The 18,095-nt window shown below is 45.1% G+C and overlaps 1 protein-coding gene across 1 annotated transcript in view; it reads left to right on the top strand.

Annotated features, from left to right (window-relative positions):
• Positions 1-18,095, top strand: part of LOC137345649 (dynein axonemal heavy chain 11-like) — a 622,812-nt gene that overhangs the window by 299,004 nt on the left and 305,713 nt on the right. The gene's annotated exons all lie outside the window — the stretch shown is intronic.

Raw genomic sequence — 18,095 nt, 5'->3', positions numbered from 1 at the left:
CCTATATTCACATCAAATCGTTAATGTACACTACAAACAGCAAGGGTCGCAGAACCGATTCCTGTGGTACACCACTGGTCACAGACCCTCTGCCTCCTGCCACTAAGCCAATTTTGGATCCAATTTGCCAAATTGCCCTGGATCCCATGGGCTCTTACCTTCTTAACCAATCTCCCATGTGGGACCTTATCAAAAGCCTTACTGAAGTCCATGTAGACTACATCAACTGCTTTACCTTCATCTACACATCTAGTCACCGCCTCGAAAAATTCAATCAAGTTAGTTAGACACGATCACCCCCTGACAAATCCATGCTGACTATCCCTGATTAGTCCCTGCCTCTCCAAGTGGAGATTAATCCTGTCCCTCAGAATTTTTTCCAATTGTTTCCCAACCACTGATGTTAGACTCACCGGCCTGTAATTACCTGGTTTATCCCTGCTACCATTCTTGAATAATGGTACCACATTTGCTGTCCTCCAGTCCTCTGGCACCTCTTCTGTGGCCAGAGAGGATTTGAAAATTTGTGTCAGAGCCCCTGCTATCTCCTCCCTTGCCTCACATAACAGCCTGGAATATATCTCATCTGGGCCTGGGGATTTATCCACTTTTAAGCCTGCTAAAACAGCTAATACTTCCTCCCTTTCAATGCTAATATGTTCAAGTATATCACAATCCCCCTCCCTGATCTCTACACCTACATCGTCCTTCTTCCTAGTGAACACAGATGAAAAGTAACCATTTAAAACCTCACCTATGTCCTCCGGCTCCCCACACAGATAGCCACTTTGGTCCCTAATGGGCCCTACTCTTTCCCTGGTTATCCTCTTGCCCTCAATATGTTTATAAAATGCCTTGGGATTTTCCTATATCTTGCCTGCCAGTGTTTTTTCATGTCCCCTCTTCATTCTCCTAATTACTTTTTTAAGTACCCCCCTGCACTTTTTATACTCCTCTAGTGCCTCAACTGTTTTCAGCACTCTATGTCAGCACTCCTTATCCAATCCTCAATATCCCTTGACATCCAAGGTTCCCTGGACTTGTTGGTCCTACCCTTCACCTTAACGGGTACATGTTGGCTCTGAACTCTCACTATTTCCTCTTTGAATGACTCCCACTGGTCTGACGTAGACTTTCCTACAAGTAGCTTCTCCCAGTCCACTTTGACCAGATCCTGTTTTATCATATTGAAATCGGCCTTCCCCAATTCAGTACCTTTATTTCCAGTCCGTCTTTGTCCTTTTCCATAACTACCTTAAATCTTAGAGTTATGGTCACTATCCCCAAAATGTTCCCCCACTGACACTTCTACCACTTGTCTGGCTTCATTCCCTAGGATTAGGTCCACTACCGCCCTTCTCTTGTAGGACTTTCTACATACTGGCTCAAACAACTCTCCTGTATGCATTTTAAGAATTCTGCCCCCTTTAAGCCTTTTGCACTGAGACTATCCCAGTTGATATTGGGGAAGTTGAAATCCCCTACTATTATTACCCTATTACTTCTACACTTCTCTGAGATTTGCCTACATATCTGCTCCTCTATCTCTCCCTGACTGTTTGGAGGCCTGTAGAACACTCCCAGCCACGTGATTGCCCCCATTTTGTTTTGAAGTTCTACCCATATGGCCTCATTTGTGGAACCTTCTAAGATATCATCCCTCCTTACTGCAGTAATTGATTCCTTGATCAACAGTGCATTGCCACCTCCTCTTCTACCCCCTCCCCTGTCTTGCCTGAAGATTCTATACCCTGGAATATTGATCTTATTGAATGGCGGGGCAGGCTTGAGCCGCTGAATGGCCTACTCCTGCTCCTTGTTCTTATGTTCTTAAGAGGCCCTTAGTTGGGGATTAACTGTCCAGTTAAGGGCCTCAATTGGCGGCAAGGTGGGAAGGCCATTAACAGGCTTTTCCGCCCTGGACTAAATTTTGGCAGAGGCGGGAAGGTGACCCAAAACCACCATCCCACCCTATTTTATGCTGTCCCGCCTCCAAACCCACAGTGGGAGTGACATAAAATTCTCCCCCTCCCCCCAATACTTCCCCTTGTGGAAGGGATTAGAAGTAAGAGGCACAGTTTAAAAATAAGGGGCCTCACATTTAAGACGGAGATGAGGAGAAATTGTTTTCTCTCAAAGGGTCATTGGTCTGTGGAATTCTCTTCCCCAGAGAACAGTGGAGGCAGGGTCATTGAATATTTTTAGGCTGAGTTAGATAGATTCTTTATTGACAAGGAAGTCAAAGGGTATCGGGATAAACAGGAAAGTAGAGTTGAGGCCACAATCAGATCAGCCACGATCTTGTCAAATGGCGAAGCAGGCTCGAGGGACTTAATGGCCTACCCCTGCTTCTAATTCGTATGTTTGTATGTAAAGGTTGACCAGGTTGGGCTTGTACTGATTAGAGTTTAGAAGAATGAGAGGTCATCTTATTAAACATATAAGAATTTGAGAGGGCTTCTCTGGGTATTTGTTGAGAGGATGTTTCCCCTCATTGGGGAATCTAGAACAAGGGGGCACAGTTTCAGAATAAGGGGTCTCCCATTTAAGACAGAACTGAGGAGGAATTTCTTCTCTCAGAAGTTCATTAATCTTTGGAATTTTCTTCCCCAAACAGCAGTGGAGACTGGGTCATTGAATATATTCAAGGCTGAGTTCGACTGATTTTTGATCTACAAGGGAGTCAAAGGTTATCGGGGCTGGCAGGAAAGGGGAGCTAGGGCCACAATGAGATCAACCATAATCTGATTAAATGGCAGAGTTGGCTTGAGGGGCCAAATGGCCTACTTCAGCTCCTATTTCTTATGTTATTATGGCGGAGTAGTATAGGTCCCTTAATGACAGATCTGGGCGATACTGTAATTGGAAATCCTTAAATGGCAGACTTACTAAATAACTACTTTGTATCTTCACAGTAGAAGCTGAAGATAAAATACCAGAGATACAAGCAAAAATAAAAAAGGAGGAACTAATTAGATTTATTGTAGTAAAAATATGGAGAAACTAATGAAATTGAAGGTGGACAACTATCTAAGACCTGATGGTTTCTACCCCAAGGTATTAGAAGAAGTAGGTGTAAAGATTGCTGATGGGTTCAAATGCCTTTGGAAGCCCATATACACTGCATCAATTGCATTATCCTCATCATTCTTCTCCTTTACCTCAGCAAAAAACTCAAGCAAGTTAGTTAAACACATTTTATTTCATCTTAGTTTGTTCAGTTTCCTTACCCGCTGGTTTTTTTTCATGTTTGTACTTGCGGCTGTTCAGTTTTCAGTACATTAACACCCTATCTGTACTAATGCTTTGTCTTTGAACACACCATTAACATATTGTTTGCCTTTGCTCCACAATCTTCTGGTCAGCTATTCTGTAACCTTGTCCTATTTACACCTTTTCCTTTGTTATCTCTTGCCCCACCCCCGCTTTACTTGCTTATAACCTTTTACATTTCTAATATTTGCTAGTTCTGAAGAAGGGTCACTGACCTGAAACGTTAACTCTGCTTCTCTCTCCACAGATGCTGCCAGACCTGCTGAGTATTTCCAGCATTTCTTGTTTTTATTTTATATTATATTAGTTGAACACAATTTGCCTTTAACAGATCCATGCTGACTTTCCTTAATTAATCTACACTTGTCCAAGTGACTGTTAATTTTGTCCCAGATTATTGTCTCTAAAAGCTTTCCCACTATGCAAAGTTAAACTGGCTAGCCTGTCGTTGTTGGGCTTATCCTTATACCCTTTTTAAACAAGGGTAAAACATTTGCAATTCTCCAGTCCTCTGGCACCACCCTTGTATCTAAAGATAAGAGTTTCTCTTGCAGCCTCACAGCTCCAGGGACCCAGGTTCGATTCCGGGTACTGCCTGTGTGGAGTTTGCAAATTCTCCCTGTGTCTGCGTGGGTTTTCTCCGGGTGCTCCGGTTTCCTCCCACAAGCCAAAAGACTTGCAGGTTGATAGGTAAATTGGCCATTATAAATTGTCACTAGTATAGGTAGGTGGTAGGGAAATATAGGGACAGGTGGGGATGTTTGGTAGGAATATGGGATTAGTGTAGGATTAGTATAAATGGGTGGTTGATGTTCGGCACAGACTCGGTGGGCCGAAGGGCCTGTTTCAGTGCTGTATCTCTAATCTAAAAAAAAAAATAAGCACCTGAAGAGAAAAGATTTGGAGGGATATGGGGAAAGGGCGGACAAGTGGGGCTAGCTGAGTTTCTCTTGCAGAGAGCTGGCACGGACACGATGGGCCAAATGGCCTCCTTCTGCGCTGTAACCATTCTAGGAGGATATGGAAGAGGAAGAGAGGCAGCAAACTAAACACGCCCTCTCTGCCCGGGCTGAATGTGAAGAACTAATTCAAGTAACCAGTCACCTCAATCCCAATTTCCCTTTCACCTACAGTCCCACACCCCTTACCTTCCCTCTGTCGCTGATCATCACACCATCCTCTAGGTCACAATGCAAAGATAAAAGACAACACGGAATGAACATTCCAGACCCGATTTATAATTGAAATCATGCCATATTGCATACAAACTTAAACTAATCACCCTTGAGCATTCCTTCTGTATGCTTTTGACTGTCCTAGTGCTCCTATGTAGTGCTATCCCAGTGGCTGCAGCATGGCAGGTGGAATGCTGCTGACCTTCAGTGGAGGACACTGCAGATGGCTTTGCAGAACAACCTCGAGCAGTTCTGTGCTTAGAAGGCCCGACTTCAGACCCGTACCATCTTGGCACAGGTGCCAGCAGTCTGGGATTGATGGCTGATGGGCAACAGCAAGGCACTGGCGGGGTGGGAGGACGAATGTTGTCTTCCTGAGAGAGGGCTGCAGGTTCATGATTCGTGTTCCATGAAATCACAACATCTCCCCCCTGAGGCGGTGCCTCAACAATCCCAATAATTTGTTAGACGACATGTTGCTGGATAGCTGTATTACCCTGCGAGCCCCTTTAAGCACTGGTATCCTCAGCAGTCTGAGCTTACATGATGACAAGCTGACCTTGCATGACTTTATTCTGAGCTTCCACTGCAGCTGTCAGACTTTTGGTGGAAGCTACTTGTGCTGCAGTGGAAGCTGAGACATTGACCATCAGACGTTGCATCATGGTTGGTGTGCTACAAGTGTGCTAATGGAGTTGACCACCACTTCCATGCTGGAAAGGATGGGATTCAAGCTCTGCATAAAACCATATGCCAAATTGGTGCCGGACTCCTTCATGCTCCTTAACATTGAAATTCAGGTTTTCTGACAGGCTTTGCAACGCACCAAGCATTTTATTGTGCACACCGATCAAAGTCCTCATCTGGGTCCTGTCCAGTAGAACTCAAGTGCGACCACATCCTCCGACAAGCTGACACCTGCCCTATCCTTGCTCCCTGATCTGGCTGCATTGCACTTGTGCCCAGTGTCTCACCACATACAGATGTTGTCTCTAATCTACCCTCTAAGCTAAGCACAGTATTGGTCTCTGCCACTTTCTAAGTTGGTGACTACGAGTGTGAAATCAAGTGATGGTATGTCTTCTTCATCACTCTCCCTTTGGTCTTCCTCCAAGGCCTGCCCAGGTTGTACCACTTGGATGTCTGAAAGGAAAAAAACCGCAAGGGTAAGGTTGTGATGAGGGGAGAGGGACAACTAAGAAGTGGATGCTTGCACCATCTGCAGCTTTTAAGTCAGAAAAGATTGTGGGATGAAGAGGAAATGGGATGTGTAAAGGAGGATTAGGTATGAGAATACCATCATCTTCGATTGTTTCAGTGCCGCCTCTGGCCACGGTCTCAACAATGGCCATTCCAATAATGGCCAGCATTGTCTCCTTCATGGGGGTTAGAGCCTGTTCTCCTCTAGTTGGTTCCTGCTGCCTTCAGTTGTGCACCATCTTGTCCTGCAAGAGGGAGGGAAGTGTGTCAGTAAATAAGTGCCGTGCTCTCTGTTTGGGTGATGTCGTCATGGTTTCATAATTGGCAGTGTGTGCAGGGTGTGAAATGTGAGAGACTTGCAGCAGTGTTAAGCATGTGAGTGTGAGGGAAAGCATATTCATGTTAGGTATGAATAGAGATTGATTGATAGAGATTGCTGGTAGGTGAATGATGGAGGTGTGATGATTTGAGCAGTGGAGAGGCTCATAGTGCTGTTAGGATATGGTATTTGAAGATGCGTTTACTGACCTTGACGGCCCTGTGAGTGAAATCACTAAACTACTTGCGGCACTGCACCAGCTCCTCTGACCTAGACTGCTGGCATTGACCGCCACAGCTATCTCCTCCCACTCCCTCCTTGTCCTGCCTCCTGCTCTCCACCTCCTCAACCAAGACCCTTTAGTGCAGTGCCAGAAAACCTGTGTGTCCCCTCTATCCCATGTTCAGTCATTCTTTTGTCTTTCCCAGGTTAGATTCAGCTCGCAAAGGACTCCAAGCACCCTGTTCCAGCCACAATGCACCTTCCCTTTCAAGGTGCAGGATAGCTTTAAGAAGTACCAGCAAGTATGAATTTTGAGCCCCCTGCTGATGTCTGCAGCCAGTGTGATTAGCACTAACTGCACACAGAAATCATGTTTAAGAGCTGGCAGCACAAAGATGACATACTGCCTGCATTACATCGAATGGGCACGGAGTAATAATCGCAACCTCCCCCACCCATTTTCAGCAGCTATCAAATTCAGCCCCCCCATTAAGTTATATCATTGCCTCTCAGCTATGGACATACCAATGTCTGTCTGACTTGGGATTATTTGACAGAATGTCATGGAGCAATGATCCAGGGTTCAGAATGTTTCTAATTTAACCATTTAGAAGGTTGATTGATTTATGAGCATTGAAGGGTTAACTGTTAGGCTGATGCAAATTCGACTACTGGTTGATTTTTAAAATTACATTTCACAGAGATTAATGGGGCATTACACTGACATCCTATATCATACCTGGGAGGAGCTGTGTTATTTATGTGAAATAAATCTGCCATCACAATGTTTCCAGAGTATTGTCAGACTTCTCCAATTGACTCTGGCATTTTTTATTTCTTTCATTTTGCCCTATATGTTGCAATAAAATAGCAAAACAATTCAGCCTTTTGGTAAAGACTAAAGAATTGGAGTGCCACATGTTAAGAATAACACAGCTCATTAAATGACTGCTTCGAGTATGTGATGATAAATTTATATGAATCTAACTCTCTGTCTTTAAAAGATGTACAAACTTGGCTACAAAACAGAAAATAGAGAATAGGGGTTAAAGATAGTTACTCAGACTGGCAGGAAGTGGGACATGGTATATCTCAAGGATTTGTGCTGGGGCCACATTTGTTCAACATTTGCACAATTAATTTGGATTCTAGAATCGGAAGTACATTATTAAAATTCGTGGATGACACTACAATTTGGGAGTATAGTTCAGAATGAGGAGGACTGCGATGAAATACAAGATGTTAACAAACTTGCAGAATGAGTCACTCAGTTGGTAGCACTCTTGCCTCTGAGTCAGAAGGTTGTGGGTTCAAGGCCCACGCCAGAACTTGAGCACAAAAATCTAGGCTGTCCCTTCAGTGCAGTACTGAGGGAGTGCTGTTGTGTCAGAAGTGCCATCTTTCAGATGAGATGTTAAGCCAAGGCCCCGTCTGCTTTCTCAGGTGGATGTTTAGTTTAGTTTAGTTTAGGATGTAAAAGATCCCAAGGTACTATTTCGAAGAAGAGCAGAGCTGTTATCCCTTGTGTCCTGGCCAATATTTACCTTGAATCAACATCACAACGCTAGATGTTTATTATCACATTGCTGTTTGTGGGAGTTTGCTGTGCGCAAATTGGCTGCCACATTTCCTACATTACAACAGACTACACTTCAAAAGTACTTCATTGGCTGTAAGGCACTTTGGAATGTCCGGGAGGTCATGAAAGACACTATATAAATGCAATTTTTTTTTAGATGGCAAATGAATTTCAATATAGGTAAGTGTGAGGCAGTGCATTTGCTAAGAGGGATGTAACAGTCAAAATTGGGTAGAGGCGCTATAAGATCTCGGGGTATAGATCTATAGTAGCAAAAGAAGCAACACAGGTTAACAAAACCGTAACAAGTGTAATCAAAACATTTCATTTCTAGAGGCAGTGATTTCAAATAAGCAAAGTTATGTTCAACTTGCATAGAGCCTTGGTTATACCGCATTTAGAGTATTATGCACAGTTCTGGCCACCATATTGCAGAAAGGATTTTGAAGCACTGGAGAAAGTGCAAAAAAGATTTACAAGAATGATAGCAGAACTGATAGGGTACAGCAATCAGGAAAGACTGAATAAGATGGATCTCTTTTTTTCTAGAAAAGAGAAGACAGAGGTGACCTGATGGGGACGTCTTTAAAATTTTGAAGGGGCTCTATAGGGTAGATATAGATGTTTCCCCTTGTGGGTGAGTCCTAAACTAGGGGCAAAGAATATAACATAGTTACCAATAAACCCAATAAGGAATTCATGAGAAATTTACTCAGAGTGGTGAGAATGTGGACTTGCTACCACATAGAGTGGTTGAATCAAATAGCATAGATGCTTTTAAGGGAAACTCGAAAAGTACATGAGGGAGAAGAGAGTAGGAGGATAGGGGAAAGAATGAGATGAAGTAAATAGAGAGGAGGCTTGTATGGAGCACAAACACCAACATGGGCCAAATGGCCTGTTTCTGTATGGTAAATTCTTTGTAATTAATATAACACAAAGCAATTGACTGATGGGTAGGCATGAATTCCAAATAGAGCCTCGTGCAAATGTATAATTCAAAAACAGTATGACACATTTTATCCATTTTACCATGGAGAGAATTACTCTGGTAGCAATATGTAATGACATTGTACACCTGTTAATGCACATTTTCTCTGGTTAGTACCTTCAGTGAAATTATATCTTTATTTTATTTAAAATGCACTACACATAGCAAACAGATCAGTTCTTCCACCCTATATCTCCACACACTTTATTAACTGTCCTCACTTTTTCATATATTGATTTTGAGTTGTAAAAAGCGATTTAACAAAAATGGGATAGTTATGTACAAATTATTTTTAATTGATTGTTATAAGTCCAAGATATGTGCTTCTAACAATGTGATTGCATCTGAAGATTCCTGTGAGTGGTACCAATGCCCCTTGTGCTCAAGAAAGCAATAATCTCTGTTCTTGAGCATGCACTGAATAAAACTAAACATTGGTTGCATACTGGAATACATTATCAGGAATCATGCCTTGAATTGAAAATGTTTTGTTTAAAATAAAGGCAGTTTTGTAAATGAGAGTGCCAAGAGTGCCAAGCCTGCTATACTTTCAGCTCTGCACGAACTGCTTTGCCTGTGCTGGGATGAGGGAGCAGTATCACAGGACATGCGCGATGCCAATATCATCACCCTCTATAAGAACAAGAGTGACCGCGGTGACTGCAACAACTACCATGGAATCTCCCTGCTCAGCAAAGTGGGGAAAGTCTTCGCTCGTGTCGCTTTAAACAGGCTCCAGAAGCTGGCAATGAGCGTGTCTACCCTGAGGCACAGTGTGGCTTTCGAGCAGAGAGATCCACCATTGACATGCTGTTCTCCCTTCGCCAGCTACAGGAGAAATGCCGTGAACAACAGATGCCCCTCTACGTTGCTTTCATTGATCTCACCAAAGCCTTTGACCCCGTCAGCAGAAGTGGTCTCTTCAGACAACTGGAAAAGATTGTATGCCCACCAAAGCTACTAAGTATCATCACCTCATTCCATGACAATATGAAAGGCACAATTCAGCATAGCGGCACCTCATCAGACCCCTTTCCAATCCTGAGTGGCGTGAAACAGGGCTGTGTTCTCGCACCTACACTGTTTGGGATCTTCTTCTCCCTGCTGCTCTCACATGCATTCAAGTTCTCAGAAGAAGGAATTTTCATCCACACAAGATCAGGTGGCAGGTTGTTCAACCTTGCCCGTCTAAAAGCGAAGTCCAAAGTACGGAAAGTCCTCATCAGGGAACTCCTCTTTGCTGACAATACTGCATTAACATCTCACACTGAAGAGTGTCTGCAGAGACTCATCGACAGGTTTGCGGCTGCCTGCAATGAATTTGGCCTAACCATCAGCCTCAAGAAAACGAACATCATGGGACAGGACGTCAGAAATTCCCCATCCATAAATATCGGCGACCACACTCTGGAAGTGGTTCAAGAGTTCACCTACCTAGGCTCAACTATCACCAGTAACCTGTCTCTCGATGCAGAATTAAACAAGCACGTGGGAAAAGCTTCCACTGCTATGTCCAGACTGGCCAAGAGAGTGTGGGAAAATGGCGCACTGACACAGAACACAAAAGTCCGAGTGTATCAAGCCTGTGTCCTCAGTACCTTGCTCTACGGCAGCGAGGCCTGGACAACGTACGTCAGCCAAGAGCGACGTCTCAATTCATTCCATCTTCGCTGCCTCCGGAAAATCCTTGGCATCAGGTGGCAGGACCGTATCTCCAACACAGAAGTCCTCGAGGCGGCCAACATCCCCAGCATATACACCCTACTAAGCCAGCGGTGCCTGAGATGGCTTGGCCATGTGAGCCGCATGGAAGATGGCAGGATCCCCAAGGACACATTGTACAGCGAGCTCGTCACTGGTATCAGACCCACCGGCCCTCCATGACTCCGCTTTAAATACGTCTGCAAACGCGACATGAAGTCCTGTGACATTGATCACAAGTCGTGGGAGTCAGTTGCGAGCGATCGCCAGAGCTGGCGGGCAACCATAAAGGCGGGACTAAAGCGTGGCGAGTCAAAGAGACTTAGCAGTTGGCAGGAAAAAAGACAGAAGCGCAAGGAGAGAGCCAACTGTGTAACAGCCCGAACACCAATTTTATCTGCAGCACCTGTGGAAGAGTCTGTCACTCTAGAATTGGACTTTTTTAGCCACTCCAGGCGCTGCTGCACAAACCACTGACCATCCCCAGGCGCTTACCCATTGTCTCTCGAGATAAGGAGGCCAAAGAAGAAGTGTAAATGACTTTGTGATTACTCTGTTATTAAAAATGAACTGCTGTAATAAAGTGAGATACTTATAGGACTTTGCATTACAACTGACAGGGAAAACAGTAAAATGAAGAAGTGTAGTGTTTTCCTAATGTAACTTCAAAAATTATTATAAAGTTTTAAAGGAATAGAATTTGGAATGAAAATAATAGTTTTTACTGTTGTATCTGTATTGTCAACAGGCACTTTTGCATAATTTGAACTAATACAAAAAAGCACCCAAATATGGCTTTGTGTTTAAATTTATTTGTCCCTAGTTACAGTGCAGAACTTTCATGCTGAAATACTGGGGGTAATTGTCCCAGGTAAGGGGAGGCGGGTTTGAGTGCATGTGGCAAGTTAAATCCCTTAAAAATGACTGGAATGGGATCCCAACATCATCCTGTCCTCTTCTGGCTTTCACCCAGGCAGTTTCGGAAGCGACTGGGGAGCCCCCATGCAGCTGTTGGGAAACCAAGATATACAAACAGCCATTTAAGTATGTCTTTAACCCTGCATTCTGGCTTTATCTGCCAATGCATAGGTTCCACAATGTCTCTACATTCAACAAGGTGGAGGAAGTGAATGAACAGGCGGAAGTCATTGTTAACTGAAATTGATCTGCTTGGAACACTATGAACCTGAAATCGGCAAGCTTATGGTTAGCCACAGATAAAGGCTAGCACTGAGTTAGTTCTGCCAGTCTGAAATCAATAGTTTTAGAGGGAATTGCAACTTTGTCTACTTTCAAGTGCCTTGGAGTCTACTTAGCTGAATGTCAACTTCCTGGCTGTCAGACTCCCCTGCAACATGGGAGCTACCCATGCAGCAGTAGCTTGGACCTCTGAGGAGGAGCAGCAAGCTAATCTAGTCCAGGAGCCACAACAACAAGAGCAGCAGCTGCTTACTCCGCAGCCACTTGCCGCTCCACCGAACAGAGCAGATCGACACAAGAGAGCCGCAGCTCGAAGGAGATGATACCCCAGCACGGGGTATATAGACCAAGGGTGAGCTTTCTCAACATGTCAGAACAACGTTGCCTCAGGAGGCTCAGACTATAATGGCAGGTAGTTGCAGACATATGCAGCCTACTGGAGCCAGACCAAGAGGACCAGGTGGGCACACATTGCCAGTTGATATCTAGGTCACTACAACCCTTAATTTCTTTGCCTCCAGCTCCTTCCAGGGATCTGCTGAAAACGTATCCAGGATATCACAGTCTGCTACCCACAAGTGCACCACCCAGGTCACCGATGCCTTGTTTGTCAAGGCCAACAAGTATATCACCTTAGTCACAGATGAGGACACTCTAACCCAGAGGGCTGTTGGCTATGCAGCATTGGCTAGATTTCCACAGGTCCAGGGGGTTATTGCTTGCACATAAATGCAAGCAATCAAGGCGCCTCCAGATCAGCCAGGCATCTTTATTAATTGGAAAGGCTTCCACTCCCTTAATGTCCAGCTAGTTTGTGACCACCACAAGGTGATCATGCATGTCTGCACCAGGTATCCAGGGAGCTGCCATGACTCCCTAACAGCACTGTGGATGTATCTGCACCAGATGGACTGCAGCGGTTCAAGAACACGGTTCAAGAACTACCTACTCAAGGGCAATTAGGGATGGGCAAGCAATGCTGGTGTTGCCAGCGACGGCCACATCCCATGAAAGAATTTTAAAAACTCCTTCATTCTTTGCCAATTACGTCTGCTGCAGGTATTCTCTCCACCAAACAGCTTCAGCGGCTGGCTCCTGGGAGACGAGGACTACTCAGTGAAGACCTGGCTGCTGACCCCAGTGAGCAACCCTACCACTGAGCCAGAGGAGAGATATAACAGGGGCCATATCATCACCAGGGCAACAATAAAGCAGGCCAATGTGCCTGGGAAGATCTAGAGGTGTCCGTCAGTGTGCCCCAGCAAGAGTGTCCAGGATTGTCGTCTGCAGTGCCCTTCACAACATGGCACTGCAGAGAGGATTGGAGCTAGAGCAAGAGGAAGGTGGACAGTGCCCAGCATCCAAGGAGGAGGAGGGAGAGCTTGAAGTGCCTCTGCTGCCTGCAGCCGCACACCACGCTGCCAAAGGAACCCGTGACAAACTCATCTAGACATGCTTTACTTAAAAAGTGTGCTTGCAGATATTTCGGAATTCCATCAAAACCCTGTGCCACCACCCCCCCAATACACCTCATTCCTACAGTCAACCAGCCAACCATCACACTTGCACCCTTTCCTCCGCATCAAGGCCAATCATTCCATTCACTGCAAGGAAACTGACCAGGGTGAATGGGGGATGCAACAGAGTAGAGGCCATGAGAATGAAGAGTTCACATAAACTCATGCTTTCATTGAAATAAAGATCATATTGAAACATTAATGCTGTTATAGCAGCCAAGTGAATCCACTTGTGCAACTAAAACATCCAGCTGAGCAGAGCTGCAAGTGTCCTGCACCCTCTCACAGAAAAACACGGCTGCGGTCTCTTCTCCAGCATCTGCTCCTGTTCACATGCGATGTGCTCCTCACCATGTGCCACCCTATTTATCTGTAATGCAGGACCCACAGAGATGAATGTATCTGTGTTGGTGGAGTTGTGCAGGAGTCATGTGATTGTACGCCCTCAGAGTGCTGGTCCTCCTCTGAGGACTCCTCGGGCTGGTCCTTCATCCTCTATGCCAGGACTTGCAGAGGACCTGTGGGAGAAAAAAGACATGAGTTATTGATGAAAGTAGCTGAAATGAGGTACAAACTTAGTATAATGCAGATTGTGAGAGATCATATTGGTAACAACAATTCAACATGAGTGGCAGTTAAGTGTCAGAGGCGGTTCATCATCTAATTGTCATGCATACCAGAAGGGCGACGATGAAAAAATACAAACTCAAACTGAAGAATTATAAAGATGGACTTTTCTTTTTTAAAATAAATGGACAATGCTGCAAAAGATGGCTGCATGTGTATTTGAACATTGTCACACTGACACACACAAAAGAAGCCTAACCAGGTTGATAGGTGTTAATTATACCCATTCTGAAACATTCCTGAATTGAATGGGTTCTTCTAAAACAAAGAAGGTGTGAAGTAGCCACTTTCTGGGTCATTGTTGGTCACCACAGGGTGGGAGATCTACGTCTCCCAATAGAGGCAAGATGTAAGTCCATTTTGACCTAGCTCCCTGAAGAGAGAGAGACACACACACCCAGAAAAAGAAGCATCACCAAACAGCTGGTCCAGCTAAGGGCTGGGAGAAAATCCAGTAAGCCATAAGGGAGGCAACATGCTGTAAGTTCTACATTTTTAACTTATGCAGCAGTGAAATTGGAAGTGATCCTCTGTCTTCAAACTGAACTTTCAATCAAGAGAGATATCTACAAGCACCTCAAGCCTGCAACCAACGACAAATTAACTTTGAGAGAATTCAGCAGGTTTACTGTGAACCCCCAAACCCTATCTCACCTGAAAACCACTCACCCCTTTTCCTCTCTATCTGTCTCGTGTGTGTGTGTGCGAGTGAATGCATTAGTGGATGTGGTTGTGACAATTTCGGGATACGGCATATTGGTCAATAAATTAATCTTCTGTGCACAGTGGCGCAGTGGTTAGCACCGCAGCCTCACAGCTGCAGCGACCCGGGTTCAATTCTGGGTACCGCCTGTGTGGAGTTTGCAAGTTCTCCCTGTGTCTGCGTGGGTTTCCTCCAGGTGCTCCGGTTTCCTCCCACATGCCAAAGACTTGCAGGTTGATAGGTTAATTGGCCATTATAAATTGTCCCCAGTATAGGTAGGTGGTAGGGAAATATAGGGACAGGTGGGGATGTGGTAGGAATATGGGATTAGTGTAGGATTAGTATAAATGGGTAGTTGATGGTCGGCACAGACTCGGTGGGCCGAAGGGCCTGTTTCAGTGCTGTATCTCTGAACTAAACTAAGATAATCTTTCGCTGTCTGTTTATTTATCAATTAAAACACAAAGGGGTTAAACCCGAATAACAAAAAAATGTTTGCTGCAGTCAGGTGCGAGTTGAATAGTGGGAACCACCCACACCCCTCACCATGTGGCTGTAACATAATTGCTGCACCAGGTCTTTGGGCCACCCCCATCTCTCCATTGCCAAGGCCCAGTATTTATGCCACCCTGCTAATCTCAAGGGCATCTTCCTCCATCATGGTCAGGGTGGCAATTCCTGCAGGTCCATTCCCAGTTCTTGGCCTCTCCCTAGAGTTGTGCATTCTCTTCTCCTGCAATGAGAAAAGACAGAGTTATGACTGTGAGAAGTGAAATGAGAACATTTTAGGAGGGTGACTGTAAGGAATGGGTGTGAGAGGGTAATAGGATGAGGTTGAATGTGAATGTTGGCTGTTGAGATGGAGATTTGAGAAGGTGCGTCTATCAGAGGAGTACTGTGCAGGAGAATGTTAGGGACGTGAGAGAGTGAAGGCTGCCAGCCAAGAGTGGTGTAACGCTCATCTTGCTGGACCTAATGAGGTCATTAAACCTTTTTCAGCAGTGAATCCAGGTCCTGGACACCACACCCCTGCTGCTCACTTCCTCTGCTATTTCCAGCCACTCCTGCTTGGTCAGCCTGGCTGGGTTCTCCTTCCATGTGCAAGGAAGAGGACTTCTGTCCTAGCCTTCACTGCATCCATCATTACCTCCAGAGACAAGTTCGAGAACTGGGAGCAGACTTCCCACATCTTTCTTCCATCACGAGGGAGTTTCCTCCTTTTTATTGCTACATTCACTGCTGCCATTGTGACCCCTACTGCGGTCCCTTTAATTAGAAATCCGTCAATGAATGATTTGGCGAATCATTCTACCCGCTCTCCCTGATTGGTCGAGCAACCCAGAATCGGGATGCTAATGGCTCAGTTAAAACGCCATGGCTAAGCCTGCTGGGGAGTTTGCCAGGTTCCATGCCTGCTAATGCGCTCATCATTTTAGCAGGGACTTAGATGACAAAATTCTGCCCACTATTACCAGGGTATTCACTATGGTCATGTATTTGTTAGATCCTTTACTGAAATCATGTTCATGTTCAAAACTTCATACCACCACATTGCTTCTCATTTATACTTCATTTTCTGCCAGTGGCTATCGCAGTTGTCTTTGCTTTTTCATAAATTGATTTTGAGTTGCAAAAATTGATTAACAAAAATACTTTGAATTCAAAATTCACTCAGTAAAGCCATGTCTACATATGACCTTAAAGGAACTGTCTGTAAGGTTGCAACTAACCAGGAGAGTTATATATACTTACCTGAATGTGGGAAATTGGGGAACAGAAGTGCTGCTCTCAACCCCACATTAAAAGAATGCAGTGTCTGCCAGACACCAATTTACACCCCATACTCTACCACTGATTGCTACCATTACCAATGCCCTCTGTTGACTGCTGCAAACCTCCGCCCCCACCTCCCCACAGTTGCAGCTACTACACTCCTCCCACCCCCACCATTATCACCTGGTTCTCCCGCAATCCACCCTCCCACCACCCCCAGTTTATTTATTTATTTAGCGATACAGCACTGAAACAGGCCCTTCAGCCCACCGAGTCTGTGCCGACCAACAGCCACCATTTATACTAATCCTACATTAATCCCATGTTCCCTACCACATCCCCATCATTCTCCTACCACCTGCCTACACTAGGGCCAATTTACAATGGCCAATTTACCTATCAACCTGCAAGTCTTTGGCTGTGGGAGGGAACCGGAGAACCCGGTGGAAACCCACGCGGTCACAGGGAGAACTTGCAAACTCCGCACAGGCAGCACCCAGAAGCTTCTTAAAGTAGAGAGAGGCAGAAAAGTTTAAGGACAGATTTCCAGAGCTTAGAGCCTGGACAGCTGAATCGACGGCCACTAATGGTGGAGCAATTGATTTTTTTTGATTTAGAAATACAGCACTGAAACAGGCCCTTCGGCCCACCGAGTCTGTGCCGACCATTAACCACCCATTTATACTAATCCTACACTAATCCCATATTCCTACCACATCCTCACCTGTCCCTATATTCCCCTACCACCTACCTATACTAGGGGCAATTTATAATGGCCAATTTACCTATCAACCTGCAAGTCTTTTGGCTGTGGGAGGAAACCAGAGCACCCGGAGGAAACCCACGCAGACACAGGGAGAACTTGCAAACTCCACACAGGCAGTACCCAGAATTGAACCCGGGTCGCTGGAGCTGTGAGGCTGCAGTGCTAACCACTGCGCCACTGTGGGGGTGCTCAAGAGGCCAGAATTGGAGGTTGCAGAGACTTCAGAGGGTTGTAGGGCTGGAGGAGGTTTCCAGTAATGCCCACCACACTGTCTCTAAAAGCAAAAGACAAACTTTTAAAATCAAGAGATTTGGTATATAAATCATGTACTGTTATTTTTATTAAACATAACCAATATGGAAAAGAAATCTGAAAAGTTGAGACAGAACGATCAAAAAGGAAATCTACCAAATATTTATTGCATAGGAACTAATGACCTCATTTGCCCTGCAGGAAAAAATGCCATAGGAATATTTAAACCACGCAGTACTTAACAAATTAAATTGCTCTACTAGGAATTATTAACAAATTCCTGGGTTCAGTGATCCAGTGGAGATTACACTGAACTGGGAAAAAGTCAACAGAGCTGGAGAGCCTGATGAATGCAAAATGCAGTGATGGTCATCTCTTTTCCTCGCTTATCCAAGAGATGCTGTGATGCCAACACAAGGCCAATATTTGATCATTCTTTGCCAGGGAGCTGCCTCTGGCTCTCCACAGCTCAAAGCCTTGATGAAACAAAGGCCTAAGACATAATATCGGGGGTGCCTCTGACCTCACCATTCAGACACAGGGACTATTCCCTGCAGCTGCCACACACTGAAAAATGGACCAAGCATTGGCACCTAGCTACCCAGAATCACAGAATAATACAGTGCAGAAGAGGCCCTTTGGCTCATCAAGTCTGCACCGATGCATTAAATACACCATTTGCCAGCACTTGGCCCATAGCCTTGAATGTTATGACATGCCAAGTGCTCATCCAGGTACTTTTTAAAGGATGTGAGGCAACCCGCCTCTACCACCCTCCCAGGCAGTGCATTCCAGAC

The sequence above is a fragment of the Heterodontus francisci genome, chromosome 2 (genome assembly GCF_036365525.1).
Source record: "Heterodontus francisci isolate sHetFra1 chromosome 2, sHetFra1.hap1, whole genome shotgun sequence".
NCBI lineage: Eukaryota > Metazoa > Chordata > Chondrichthyes > Heterodontiformes > Heterodontidae > Heterodontus > Heterodontus francisci.
The sequence above is the reverse complement of the archived record's forward strand: the minus strand, read 5'-3'. Positions and strand labels throughout refer to the sequence as shown.